Source organism: Vidua macroura, chromosome 18 (genome assembly GCF_024509145.1).
Source record: "Vidua macroura isolate BioBank_ID:100142 chromosome 18, ASM2450914v1, whole genome shotgun sequence".
In the NCBI taxonomy this organism is placed as follows: domain Eukaryota; kingdom Metazoa; phylum Chordata; class Aves; order Passeriformes; family Viduidae; genus Vidua; species Vidua macroura.
This window is the reverse complement of record NC_071588.1, coordinates 4,659,400-4,672,696: the sequence shown is the minus strand read 5'-3', so window position 1 is coordinate 4,672,696 and position 13,297 is coordinate 4,659,400. Positions and strand designations below refer to the sequence as shown.

The 13,297-nt window shown below is 47.2% G+C and overlaps 1 protein-coding gene across 1 annotated transcript in view; it reads right to left on the bottom strand.

Annotated features, from left to right (window-relative positions):
• KIAA1671 (KIAA1671 ortholog) overlaps window positions 1–11,259 on the bottom strand; it is a 64,768-nt gene extending 53,509 nt beyond the window's left edge. Inside the window, exon 1 of the mRNA XM_053993574.1 lies at window positions 11,105–11,259. The gene's annotated coding sequence lies outside the window, so the exon portion shown is untranslated. The remainder of the gene's footprint in view (window positions 1–11,104) is intronic.
• Between the last annotated feature and the right edge of the window lie 2,038 nt (window positions 11,260–13,297).

Genomic DNA, 13,297 nt, shown 5'->3' with positions numbered 1-13,297 from the left:
AGGATACTGATGGAGCCATTAAAACTCATTCAGATCAAATGGACATAACCCTCAGATTTGACATTTCCACTCCTGTCTCAGAGATAGCGAAAAAAGCATTGGACCAAGGAGAGATGGGTGGATCTCTTCTCAGTCAAATAAAATATTGTTATAAAAGCCAAATACTTGGTGACATATATCATTCCCTGAGCCAAAATCCCTTATGTCACCCTCTGCCCTCTACGCTGACATACTGAGACATGAAATCCTTTTGCCTTTCAGGTTGTTCCCAGTGTTCCAACAGCTCTTTGATCTCTTCCTTGTGTACTGAACCTGGCATTAAGTCAGGTAGGATATGGTGCTGCAGCAGGGTGCTGCCTCCTGCCAGCCATCAATAAACTGCCCTGAGCTGCACACCCAGAACAAACCTGCTCTGTCAACAAAGCCTGACGTTGTGCCAGAGGAGCTACTGCTGCTGCCTTGATGATAAGGCTCCTCTTTTTCCTTCAGTGGGCACATCTGGCTTTTCACATATGCAGGAAATAGGTTTTTTTCCCCCACATTAATGCAAATGCCCACCTCAGAACCACTGGCTGGGTATTGCCAGCTTGTATGAGTGTTCCTTTGGTTGCCTGTGAGCAGGGCACTGTTACCAGCAATCCACAAAGGAGCTTCCTCTTCCCCCAAAGCCCCACGAATGGAACAGAGCACAGAGGGTCGTGTGTGACTGTGAGGAGCCAGAGCAGTGACGCTGCATTTCTCCTCATTTCTGAACAAAAGGATATTTAAGACAAGAACTCTGACAGCAACAAGCCTGCACATGTATTGTACACTACCTTGTTCTTCAGAAACACAACATTATTCAGCAAAATCAAGGCCTGTAATGAATTATTGATAACACGTACACTGTCCAAAAGCTTTGTGAGTACTGAACAATCTCCTCCACCTCCCTACATGCTTGAGAAAGCACAGAAAGGGAAATAATGCCTATTAACTGAAAGACAACACTTCAGGCACTAAAAACATTAATGTATTTATTGAGGGGGGTGAAAGAAAAAGAAATAGCTGGAGTGGGGAAAACCAGCTCTGAAATCCAAACAGTGGCACTGGGAACCTGGGAGTGCCTGGATGTGCACAAGCACTCGTGTGGAACATCCCCAGGGAGGCCCAGAGAACCCCAGGGGCTGCTGAAATCACACTCACAGCTTTGGCACAGAAGGGCATTTTTAACCACAAGTGAACCCTGGGGGCTTTTTAACTTTCTGGGAAGTTTTAAGCACAGAGAGCAGAGAGGCACTTTAACATATCAAAATGAAGATAGAAGAGTAACATGAAAGCACTTGAAACTCCTGGTCCAATGTAGAGATCACCTACAGTTTAAGGCAGGGTAATAATGAATAGCTGACACAGGCATATTCTGCAGCTCACAGAAATTAGGAGGAGTGAAAGATCACAGGTTTGTCCTCACCAGTTCATCCAGACCTGAGCACCTAAGCACTTACTTGTCCATGAGCAGCCAGACCATGAAGCTTCCCACAAATCACCCCCACCCAGCCACACTCACACCACAATTACAGCAGCCCTGGCACCTGATCCCTGTTTCTCAGAGCATATCCAAGGAAGGGATTTAGTAACCTGAAAACGACCTCACAGTGAATTTAGAAACACCCTTCTGAAGTTTATTACAAAGAAGGATCCTTGGACTGAAATCTGACTCAAAAGAAAACCGGGATATGCCGAGTTCTCCCAGCTCCCCACCTCTGTTCATGCCTGTCCCCACAAAGCCCCACAGTGAAGCATGACCCACTGATGCCACTGTGATCACTGTTAACACCACTGGAGGCCTCTGGAAGGCACGAGACATTCACCAGCCTCAAGAGGCACAGCAAGTGCTGCAGCTACTGAGAAATCTGATGAGCCAACTCCCTCGCTGGCCTTTTTGGTACAGATCTGCTAGTTCAAAGGGTGGCATAAAATTGTCATAAAAACAGATAGCTGACACTGCATCAAGAATTTCTGGAGGAGGAATCCCACCTGAGCCAAATCAGTTACAGAACAGGAGCCACACCAATCCAAGCAACTGAATGTGAAGTGGCAAAGTTGGAAAGGAAATTGAAGATCCACATGTCCCAACATCTTTCATGGGACAGCAGCTGGTGAAGGATGCATCAGAAGTGACTTAGGCACAAAATCTAATTTCTTTTCATCTTCTAGTAATCTGCAGCTTTGAGACTTGATGAGCCAACAGGAGACACCTGCTCAGTGAAGAAGATTGGGCAATTTTTTCATTTTGTTTCATCACATATGAATCAACCAGCAAACCACGGACACAAGGTCCATGTGAACTACCAGACACAAACTCTGCTCAGGAACTGCCCTGGTCAGCCTGATGAGTTCTCCTCCCCAAAGTCATCAGGTTCAAGAGCCAAAGTGTTCAAAAATCTGCATTAACAAAAAGCAGGCAGACAGGCTGGAAGAGCTCTGCCCGCCCAGTGCTCAGGCAGTGTGTGGCCTGTTTGCTCTGCAGCAAAGTGATAAACGCCACAGATTCTGAAGTCTAATAAAAGCCAGTCCAACCTACTACAAACACTGTCTTGCACATTGGTAAACAGTTATAAACAACCTTCTGTTAATTATATATTTTAAAATATACACTCATGCCTTAACAAGTTTTTTACTCCAGCCTTCAGTCCAGATGTGAGCAGGAGCAGAGCAATTAGATCTGACAAATTGTGGTGCTGACTCTCTCTGTGAGCAGCTTCAACCCTGGGCTCTGGGAGCTCAGTTCAAGCCCAGCTTTCCAGGGTTATTAGACCAGATGTGACAGAGAAGAGAGCACAACCACTTCTACAGTCGAGATGAACAAAGATGGAAAAAGCTTTAAGGTTAAAGTAACCATTTTCAGCATTTTTGAAGTGTGTTAATCTGGCATGAAAGCTGTTAAATTAAAAATAAAATAAACTCAGTGGAACTGAAACAAAAACTTTGGAGACAATTTGAAAAATATATGAAGCTGCTCCCTACAGAGCCAAGCTTGTGAAAACACCATCTTAGCCAGCCATAAATCTACAGTAGAACAAACCTAGATTCCAGATGAATTGCTTTGTACATTGTGTGCAACAGTCCAATATCAACAAAGACAATGCTCTGTGTGATCATTACTTTACACATATATCACACAAACGCAGCACAAATAAGCTCTGAAGATTCTACACATGCTGATATGGAAACAATACTAAAACATATTGCCAGTATTTAAGAACAAATAAGAGAGAAAAGGCTCAATAAGGTTCATCAGAGGTGTCAGTGCTGGGGCCTAAGTTACACAGGTGCTTCAGTGAAGTCCTTTGGGAGAGGAAAATACGTATTTCTTCTTAAGGCTTCAGCCTCTCCATCATCTCCCTTCAAGTTTCTCCTCATGTGTGAGCATCAATGTGACAGTGACACTATGCAAGGAAATATTTCACATGAAGAACAGATTCACGCTGAGATCTACAGACACAATTTCCCCTGTGTGTGACTACAACACAGGCTACAAGAAAACCTCTCCCTGCCCAAAACTAACCCTCTGTGCTCCAAGCGCAGGGCAAAGGCTCCCATGGAATCTGCAAGCACTGCAGAAGCAAAAGGAAGCACAATTCCAATATGTTTAACGACTGAATTAGCATAATGCTCACGAGGCAGAAAGCAGCCTCCCTGACCTTCTTGAAATGCTGACCTGTAACTATTGATGAGCGTTTCTGATGGGCGCTGTGATTCACCCAGCTGGGGAAGAAGGCAAGGAAAAACATCACTGCCCTGTCAAGTGAGAGCAGGTCAGACACGTGGAAACCTCTCCAGCAGCCTCGCACATCCACACAGGAATAGTGACTAAAACTGTACTTAGGAAAACAACAAAGACCTGAAGTTGTGCTGGAAACTCCGCTGTAATCAGAGTGATTCACTTAATCTCTCCTTCGCAGACAGCAGCCACAGAGCTGCCGTGATTTAATTATATTTTTAAATATTCATTTTGTGAAGAACATTAACGGAAGTCATTATGATGACTTGTAAGAATTGTGATACATAAATCCATATGTTTCAGAAATTTTTAGTACTACTTGGATAAATGAATATATCTATTATAGAAGAACAGAACAGAAGAGACCTTAAAGCTCATCTCATTCCACCCCCTGTCATGGGCAGGGACACCAGGTTGTTCCAAGCCCTGTCCAACCTGGCCTTGCACACTTCCAAGGATGGGGCAGCCACACCTTCTCTTGGCCAGATCTGTTACTGCTGTTCAAACACGCAAAAAATCCACACTCCATCACATTTACAGCAAGAACGGGATGGCATTTAGATAACTCTGCAGCCATCATGATGCTGAAAACATTCTGAAGACAGATTACACTAATATTTGACATTCAGTAGTGCCAATACAGTAAGACACTGTTTGACAACAATAACAACAGTGACATTTCTGTAAGGTCCCTCAGTTAGGGAACGAGCCAGCCGTGCTGCTCAGCTTCAGCAGAAAGGCCTGTTGTGCTCGTTTGGGTCAATGAAGAATTCCCAGTGTTCTCATGAAATATCAAACAGTCACAGTGGCCAGAAATTCCAACTCTGTTTAAAACACATCCTGGCTTTGCTGGGCTCGTTATGGATGAGGCAGCTTTGTCCATCGAAAGCCTTGTATGGTTGAACATACTCCCAGCAGATAAACATCCCTCCTAAATGTTGGCACAACTCCCTCCCTGCGAGGAGCTACGGCTGCACTGAGACAGCCAAGCCTAGCACAGGCTCAAGGCTGAGCTCATTAAAAGAGCAAAATAAAGACAAACTTAAAATTCCGCTCCTGTTCGTGCCTTTCAAAGTCTCACCAACACTGTAAAATAATGATGGTCCTCATTTTACAACAGCAGGAATAACCAGTTTTAGAACTTGACATTTATTAACATCACTTGTTGAAAGGCACTGAAAGCACATATTTAACCAATACTGTGATTACAAAAACAGTCACTATGAAAATATAAACAGAAGAGGCTGCTGTGTATGGCAACAACGTTGCAGCACTAAAAGCACACACAAATCCTCTTGTTTTCATGCATTTCACTAAAACACTGGCAGCTTCCTACCCCTGGAAACCACGAAGGGTAACTATGAAAATCAAAGAAAAACTAAAAGTACAGGCTGAGTATCTTCACTTCTTCACCTCCTCCCCAATGCACTAAACCCACGTAGTTTAGATTCAAACAACAGAATGCAGCTAACTTCTTCTTTTTCCCCTCTCTTTGCCATCCATCTCCTCGGCATCCCAGCGCTGCCCCTGCAGCAGAGCTGGAATTGCCCGTTCGGAGGAGCACAGGCGCTTCCCGGAGCTCTGCGCAGGAACTGGGTCAAGCCCGGAGCTGGAGTTAACAGCCCACTCGGCTCCTGGCGATTCCCAGCCCCCAACCAAATGAAAGGGGTGTTTTGACCTGGAAACAAGGCTCAGATCTCCTCCCTCCCCACAGTAAAGCCCATCTAACCGTGTACAGTAAGACAAGCCTTACTCCAAAGCTGCCCATGCTGCGGCATCGCTCTTTGGAGGAGCTGCTGGAGTGCACACGCTTCTTCCCTCCAAGTGAAAACTGGGGAGACACCAAACCTCCAGCAACTGAATTGTTATCTTTTCCTGCTCGTTACACCAGCCTAATGACCATCCTGACTCGTAATTACTACAATAGTAAGAAGCTTTCAGTTCTCACACTGCTCCAAGACCAACACTATCTCCTTTCAGGCAAGCAGAGGCTTTACTCTAGCCCAAAACTGGAAGTTTTGGCACTTAATTCTGGTAAGAACTTTTAATGAACAGCTCTGTAAGTGGTTTTAAAAGAGCCCAGATCCCCCCACCCCCAATGTTTAAGTGTGTGCTCATTGGACATGACTCAACCACAAACAAGCAGTGTTTTGGATAATAACCCTCTCTGTGCCCTGGACTGCTCAAGCTGCATCACCACAATCACATAACCCTCAGAAAACATTCATTTCCTCTCCTCAAGCATGTTTTGTAGAGATGAAGAGCATAAAAAGAAAACTCAACTCCCATTGTCTCAATATAAGTGTAAGGCATTCAGGAACTGCAAAAATATGTATTAATGATCTCCTATTTATACAGATGCACTGAAAAATATCCCCAAACTGTTTGAAAGTGTCTTTGTTTGCAAAAGTTCCAGTATTACATATTCCCAGAACAAACCAAAGACAGTGGGAACCAAGAAAATAAACCTCCTTGATTTGAGAAAAGAATCTAAAGATAAAGTATGCGCCCATTAACAGCTTAATTTTCAGAGTCTGAATTCTTTAAGCCTAGGCCTGAGGAAAATCATCACCCAGTAGACTTAAATATCCTTTTGTGATCAGATATTCAGGTCATACCAATTACAAGAACAAAAGGGAAACTTTAGGGGTTTTTTTAAGCAATAGCTGCAAATAGATAAAACAGTCACCACACTAAATTTAGTATGTTTTGGCAACACGCAAGATCCAGGTCTTCGCAAGAATTTGGTTTTCCTGCCAGTTAACAGAACTCAAGACACGGAAAGTCTTCCTGACCTCTAGAAGCCCTCTCAAGGCAAAGAGCAACTGACTTGCTCTGGCTTTGTTACTTGTAAATTTTTTAAATTATTCCTGAAACACAGCTTGAAAAGAATGGCCTGAGAGTTCAGAAGTTCATGGATGTTCTTCAATCTCACTGAGAGTCAATGAAGGACAAGAGAACAGAGAACCAACTTCACTTCTAACCCAGCAAGAAAAGCATCTCCTTGGAATCAGCAGTCACATCTCACTGGCAGCACATACCCAGACAACCCAAGAGCCAGCTCCTGGAGATTTTTAGGAAAAGTCTGCACATCCAGCTGCCTAGGGCAGGTGCATCTCGAGTTTGTCAAGCATGGAGTCTTCCAGTTAAGCTTAATAGCTTAACCTACCAAGCCTGTGGTCACTCCGAGAGCCATGATTAGGATTCAAGACTAGTTGCTGTGGAAAGAATTTCTCAGCTCTCCTGATGTTATTATTCCAGTCTCTTTTGCTGCAAGCTCAAGACAACCACGCAGTGGTTTGCACTGCAAATCCTACTACCACAATCAGGGACTCCTCATTTAAAGAGATTTCTGAAGCAAAAGCGAAAAATCTGTGGCTTTTGCCCTACAGTGCCTTTGGGCAATTCTAACACACAAACTAAAAACACACCTAAAAAACATTGCAACATTCCCAGGTTCCAGTCACCCCTGTGCACCAAACACAAACCAGTGATACAGACTGGGCTCACAGCATCACCACAAGCCTCATGCCTGGGCTTGCAGGATTGAGCATTTATTTCAGTCTCGCTTTTCCAAGCAGCACACAGCAGGATCTCCTGCTCCATAAAGGATTCACTGGAATGGGCCCTTCCTCCCCAAATGCTGCCTGCTACTTGAGAATTGAACAAGCTGCACCTACCCTAAGAAATAAATAAATGTATAAAATCAATGAGTAGAAAGGCTGCAGCACTGCACACCTCCCTATAACCAACAGCATCATGGACACTCACCCAGCTCGGGAAGTGAAAGACTTCAAACCTCATGCAAGAAAACATCCCAGTAAAATAAACAGCTTGAAAATAAGGAAAGAACATCAACATTACACGTAAATGGATGAAGAACACTCCAATCTGCATTTAGACACACCCTTTTACTAGTCAAATTTTTCACATGACCAATGCATTGCCAAGGGACACTTCCCCTGGATAGGGAACAGTGCCAAGTTATCAACTTCTGTGGAGTATCAATTTGAGAAAACACACCATGGCTTGGAGAAATACCTTGATCTTTGAAACTGCCCAATAAGAAACCAGCACCATTTTTAAACACATGAGCAGCCAGGAGAAGAAATCACAACTGTAAGGTGTCCCTAACTGACACACTCAGGGAAATCCTCTCCAACGTGATCCCAAGTCCTGTCCCTGATCTGCACAGCACTCTCCACAACACTACACCAGAATTTTCAAGACGGTGGGAAGTTTTCTTATCTCTGTTTACAAACTCAAGGACAGAGAAATCATATCAATTCGATTCACATGTTACTTGGAAAATCTGCCAGAAGGGAGGAAGCTCCATGAGCAACAACCAAACAGGGAGTAACTCCAGGGCAAGGACCAGGGAGTGAAGAGCAACACATTCCTCACCACAGAGACTGAGCTCCTTTTTCACTCTGCAGTAACCAAACACGTGCCAAAGAGCGGGCAGGTGACAGGACTGGTTTCAAAATTATCTAATAGCCAGAGAAACATGAGTGCTGAATGGATCAGAGTCCAGGACAACACCCAAGAGAAATCACAGAGCTGTGCAAAGAATCCCAGGAGCAGGAATACCTGAGCTCTCCATCCACCAGGGACCTGCTGGTCAGGACTTGCTTCTTTCACATGTGGTCTGAATGTCACCTTGAGCACATGAGGCAGGAAGGGCTGGTAAACTTATGAAGCAGAAAGTCTGAAATTCCTGCTTTCAGTAAAGCCTATTTTCAAGTTGTAACTGGGTTTTTTCCCCTTTGGTAGAAATCAGGCATTTGGGAAGCCTATTGCCACTGCCAGAGGAGTCTGCACATTTAAGGGGCTCAATTAACACCCAAGGTGATGGTGCTGCACATGCTTGAAAACGGAAATAAAATAATAAAAAAAAAAAGTCCTGCAGCTTCACAAAGCCTCAGTATAGCAGAGGGAAAAACTGCTTCATCATCAGCCATGGAAATTTTCTGAATCCCTGGTTATCTCGTCAGGCCAGAGCTGCGTGAGGAGGAGCACAGATGGGTGCTGTGCCCTTTCTCCTGCCATAAGAGCAGCAGCTCCAGAACTGCAGCGTGAGCACAACCCTGGGGCTGGGGCTGTGCACGTCCTTTACTGCCACATATAAAATGAGACAGCAAAAAACGACAAACCAAAGTATTCGAGTTGGAAACGGTCCTAGACTTTGCCTCCTTTTAGGGACTTTCCATACTGTGACACTCCAGAGTGACTTGGTTCTGTGTCTTCTATACATTGGGAAGGAAACACTTAGCTTAGAATTAGCTCAGGGCATTGTCTGAAACAGAGGAAAAGTTTACACACCCATTTTCAATAAACTCTACACCAATCAAAAGGGAATTACAGGCTACAACATCTATTTAAATAGGATTCCAACCTCCTTAACTACTCTGAAGCACAAAGGCTTTATAGCTTTACTTACTAATAAATATCCTTGATAATTCTTACAGGAAAAGGCAGAGCACGCTGCGAAGAAAATCCTAGCCAAAAAACAAAAGAGGGGGAAAGTTTATAAATTCTTGAAAGATTTTTTTTTTTTTTTTGAGAAAGTCTTTACCTGGATTAAGCTGCCAGGCAGCTTTATTAGCATTTCTGCCACACAACTGTCTGCTTCCCTACACACCCTGCAAACGTCACAGGAAAACAAAGAAAACTCCCATTTTCATGTGGTCGCTAGAAAGATGCAAATCCTTCTGGTTTGTGGAGGAGAGACAAGGAAAAGAAAATGCCAACAACCTTCAGCTCTGGCAAAAAAAGTACCTCAGAAGCAGCTGAACAACTTCCCAGTTACCCTGGAAACAGAGTTTACCCCTCAGCAGACAGGAAAAATTGCCTGCAATTATCACCCTGGAGTAAAGCACCAGTTTGGACAAAACATCGATTTCTGTTTGCTGCAGCTCCTTTAATGTGATCCCAGTAATTTATCATGAGCAATATTTGATCTGGAATGGAATTCTATTACCAAACCCCAAAGAGCCTGAGCTCTATTACCAGACCTGCAGGTATAATCAAAGGTTACAAAATCTCCTAATGGCACAGAAGAGCTCCGCCATCTGCCAAGTGTGATTTCCTCTAATCCCATTCCTCACACACAAATCAGAATCACCCGGATTACGCCACAGAAATAGAAGTCAAGTCAATACCTGAATCCACGGGATTAATCTCCCACCTCCAGACGGGAGAAAGGCAAAAACAGCAACAATGCTGCAGGCAGGCTCAGGAAGGCAAAGCTTTCCACCCGGCTCCGCGCAGCAGCACACAGGAAATTCTGGGATTTCACTGATTAGCTTCACCCATCCACAATCCCAGTGCTGCTCCCTCCCAAATCCGAGCGCAGAACTCCGTGCAAATTCAAGGAACTGACCTCCACGTGATCTTTTGGAGCAGCACTCCGCGTCTCTCCGTGCACATATAAACCGCTTGGATTTGGAGTTACGAGGAAAAATTATCAAATGAGCTGCATATCACCAGAACAACACAAATCTGTCCGCCCAAGTGCTTTCAAAACAAAAAAATATATGCCCTTAGCGGGGGGGGGGTGGGGGGGTGGAATGAGATGAGCTTTAAGATCCTTTCCAACCCAAACTATCCTGAGATTCTGTGTACACGCGATGCCAACAAACAAAGCTATGTGCCTCTTCAATTAAAAAGCAGCATGATGACTTTAATCTGGCACTTCGAAGTAATTTTAACGAGCGGATAATGTATTTCCAGAAATCCAAGGCATTAAGGAGTCACATACCACTCTCGGGAATGCCTGAATCCCTCCTGCTCTGCCCAAGGAGCCGTCGCCCGGCTGTAAACCAGGGGGGAGAGAAAGGGGGAGCATCTTTATTTGTCCATTTAAGACCTCCAAGCACATTATCATCCCTAATCCAGCGAGGAACAGATAATTGCAGCCCTCGTGGATTACAAAATTACGCTCTAATCCACAGAGCCACGAGCAACAACACCATCCACCAAAAACCACCTACGACCCCCTCCCCACCTCCAGCCGCCGATTTAGAACAACAGGACGGGTTTTTTTTGGAGAGGGGCTTTTCCCTTCTTTTTAACACACGGGGACACGAGCCCTTGGCTCTGACGCAGCGAGAAAGAAGCAGCGAGGAGGTCCGGCAGCGGGGCGAGGGGCCATGCGGGAGCGGCGAGCGCACCGCACGCCACGGGACCCGCTCCCCGTTCCCCCGGAGCCGCCGAGGGAGGGCGAGGCACGCCCGGGGGAGCGGGGAAGGGATTCCCGTGCCGGCCCTGAGGGTGAGCGAGCACTGCCCGCCTTTGTCCCAGCGCCGCCTCGCCCTTCACCGTGGCCTCGCCGGCAGCACTCACCCAGCCAAACCACCGGCTGCTCCCTCCGCAAAACCGGGCGCCGGCTCCGCCGCACCGGGGAAGTTGCTTGAAGTGAAGTTGGGCGCGCAGCGGCCTTTCCCCCGCGGCGGCGGCGGCGAGCGGCGGCCGGGCACGGCCGGGGGCGGGGCGGGCAGGGGGCCGTCCCTCGGCGCTTCCCCGGAGCGAGGGGCTGCGGGAAGGCGGCGGGAGGGCGGCGGGAGGGCGGCAGGAGGGCGGCGGGAGGCGGGAATGTCCCGCCCCGGTGCCGGTCCGGCCCCTTCGCCCCGGCGGCCGCGGGGCCCCGCGGGAAGCGCCGCTGTTGCCATGGTGACCGCGCGGTGCGGGCCGTGGGCGGGGCTTCCCCCGCGCGGCGCGGCCGCGATTGGCTCCGCCCCGCTCCACCTGCTCCGCTGGGGCCGCGGGTTCGAGTCCCGGCCCCGCCGTCCCGAGGGACAGGGGCTGGGCGTGGGTAGTGCTGGAAAATGTGGGGTGTGTCAAGATTATCTGATTGTGTCCACTTCTGGACAGGGACAAATGAAAAAGGGAGCTGCTGGAGAGGGTGCAGCAGCGGCCACAAGGTTAATGAGGGATATGGTGCATCTTTGTGATGAGGAGAGACTGCAGGAGCTGGGCCTGGTCAGTCTGGAGAAGGGAAGATTGGAAGGAATCTCACCAATCCATACAAACATCTCAAATCGTGTGCCAAGAGGATGGTGCCAGGTTCTGTTCAGTGGTGCCCAGTGACAAGGAGCAGTAAACACAAGATCCACCTCAATATGAGGAAGAAGCTCTTCCCATGGAGGGTGGCTGAGCACTGGGACAGCTGCCCAGGGAGGGCATGGAGTGTCCCTTTCTGGACACATTCCAGACCCACCTGGATGCAATCCTGTGTCACCTGCTCCAGGTGACCCTGCCTTGGCAGAGGGGTTGGACTGGATGATCTCCAGAGCACCGTTCCCACGCCAGCTGGTCTGGGATTCTATGATTCCAATCAGTGGAACAGGCAACAGCTGCATCCCTTAGTCAAGGACACCCTGAAACTACAAGCTTTAAGGACCTGAATTAAGAAGTTGATGTATGTTTATGTAAACATTGGTAACTTTCAAAGCTGGTTTGTTATAATAATAAAAATCACACCTACAGGTTAGAAAGACCCTGCCCAGGTGAAGACCCTTCCCCTGGGCACGTGGAGAAAGCAACTTGTATGGAAATTACTGACAAATCCTAAAAGGGATTGTGCTTGGAAAGTTACTAACTCTGAATTTCTGTGTATAAACACTAGCAGGAAAGTCCAGTGGGGCATGCTGGATTTGTGGAATACATTGAGCACCCAGGCTGCAAAACCCTGAAATAAATAATCAATGTCTTTTTCAAGTGTGTCATTATTGACTTGTCACACACCAGGTAAAAAATCCAATTTTGTGGCCACCAGTGGCAGCCCTTTGGCCACCACTGTCCTTCTGCCACCCTCAGGACAGCACAACTGTGGAGTCCCATCCAGGGAACATTGCCTCAGAGCAGAGAAAATCAGAAAGGGAACATTTCTGCTCAGACCAGGGAGTGTTCCTGCTCAGTTCCCTCCTCAGGAATGGCACCGGAGTCATGGGATCTGCCCACTGGCATCCTCTCCATGCCACAGCTGTCACAGTTCAAAAGCTCCAAATGCTGCTTTTTGTCATTACCAAAGGTGTGGCTCTCTGCCGAGGAGGCCAAAGTCAGCTCCGAGGCGAGGCCGTGACTCACGGCAGGAGGAAGGAGAGTGTGGATGATGGGCTGGCCACGGGCCAGGGTGATGCCATGGCACAAGGAAAATGCATCTCCATGTCCTCATCCCAGCTCTTGGCAGGACAGGGAAAGGCCAGGCAGCAGGTCCTGTGTCCCTGCCCTCCATGGGGAATTCATTCATCTGCCTTAAGCAGCCCAAATCTCCTTCTGTTGCAGGCACAGGGGTCCTGACCCAGTGGCGTCACTGGATCTCTCCGTGATCCATTCCAAGGGAGCCAGACAGAGCTGCCCCTTCGCAGGTGCATGGATGGGAGCAAAAGGAAAAGTTTCAGCAGCAAAAACATCCAGCCCTGTAACAGCAGCAGGACTATGGAGCTCGCCTCGCCTCCTCTGTTCCCACCCACATCCCATTTAAATTAAGACTGCTTTCCCACAGCTTCCCCCCCTTGCTCCCAAACCAGGATAATA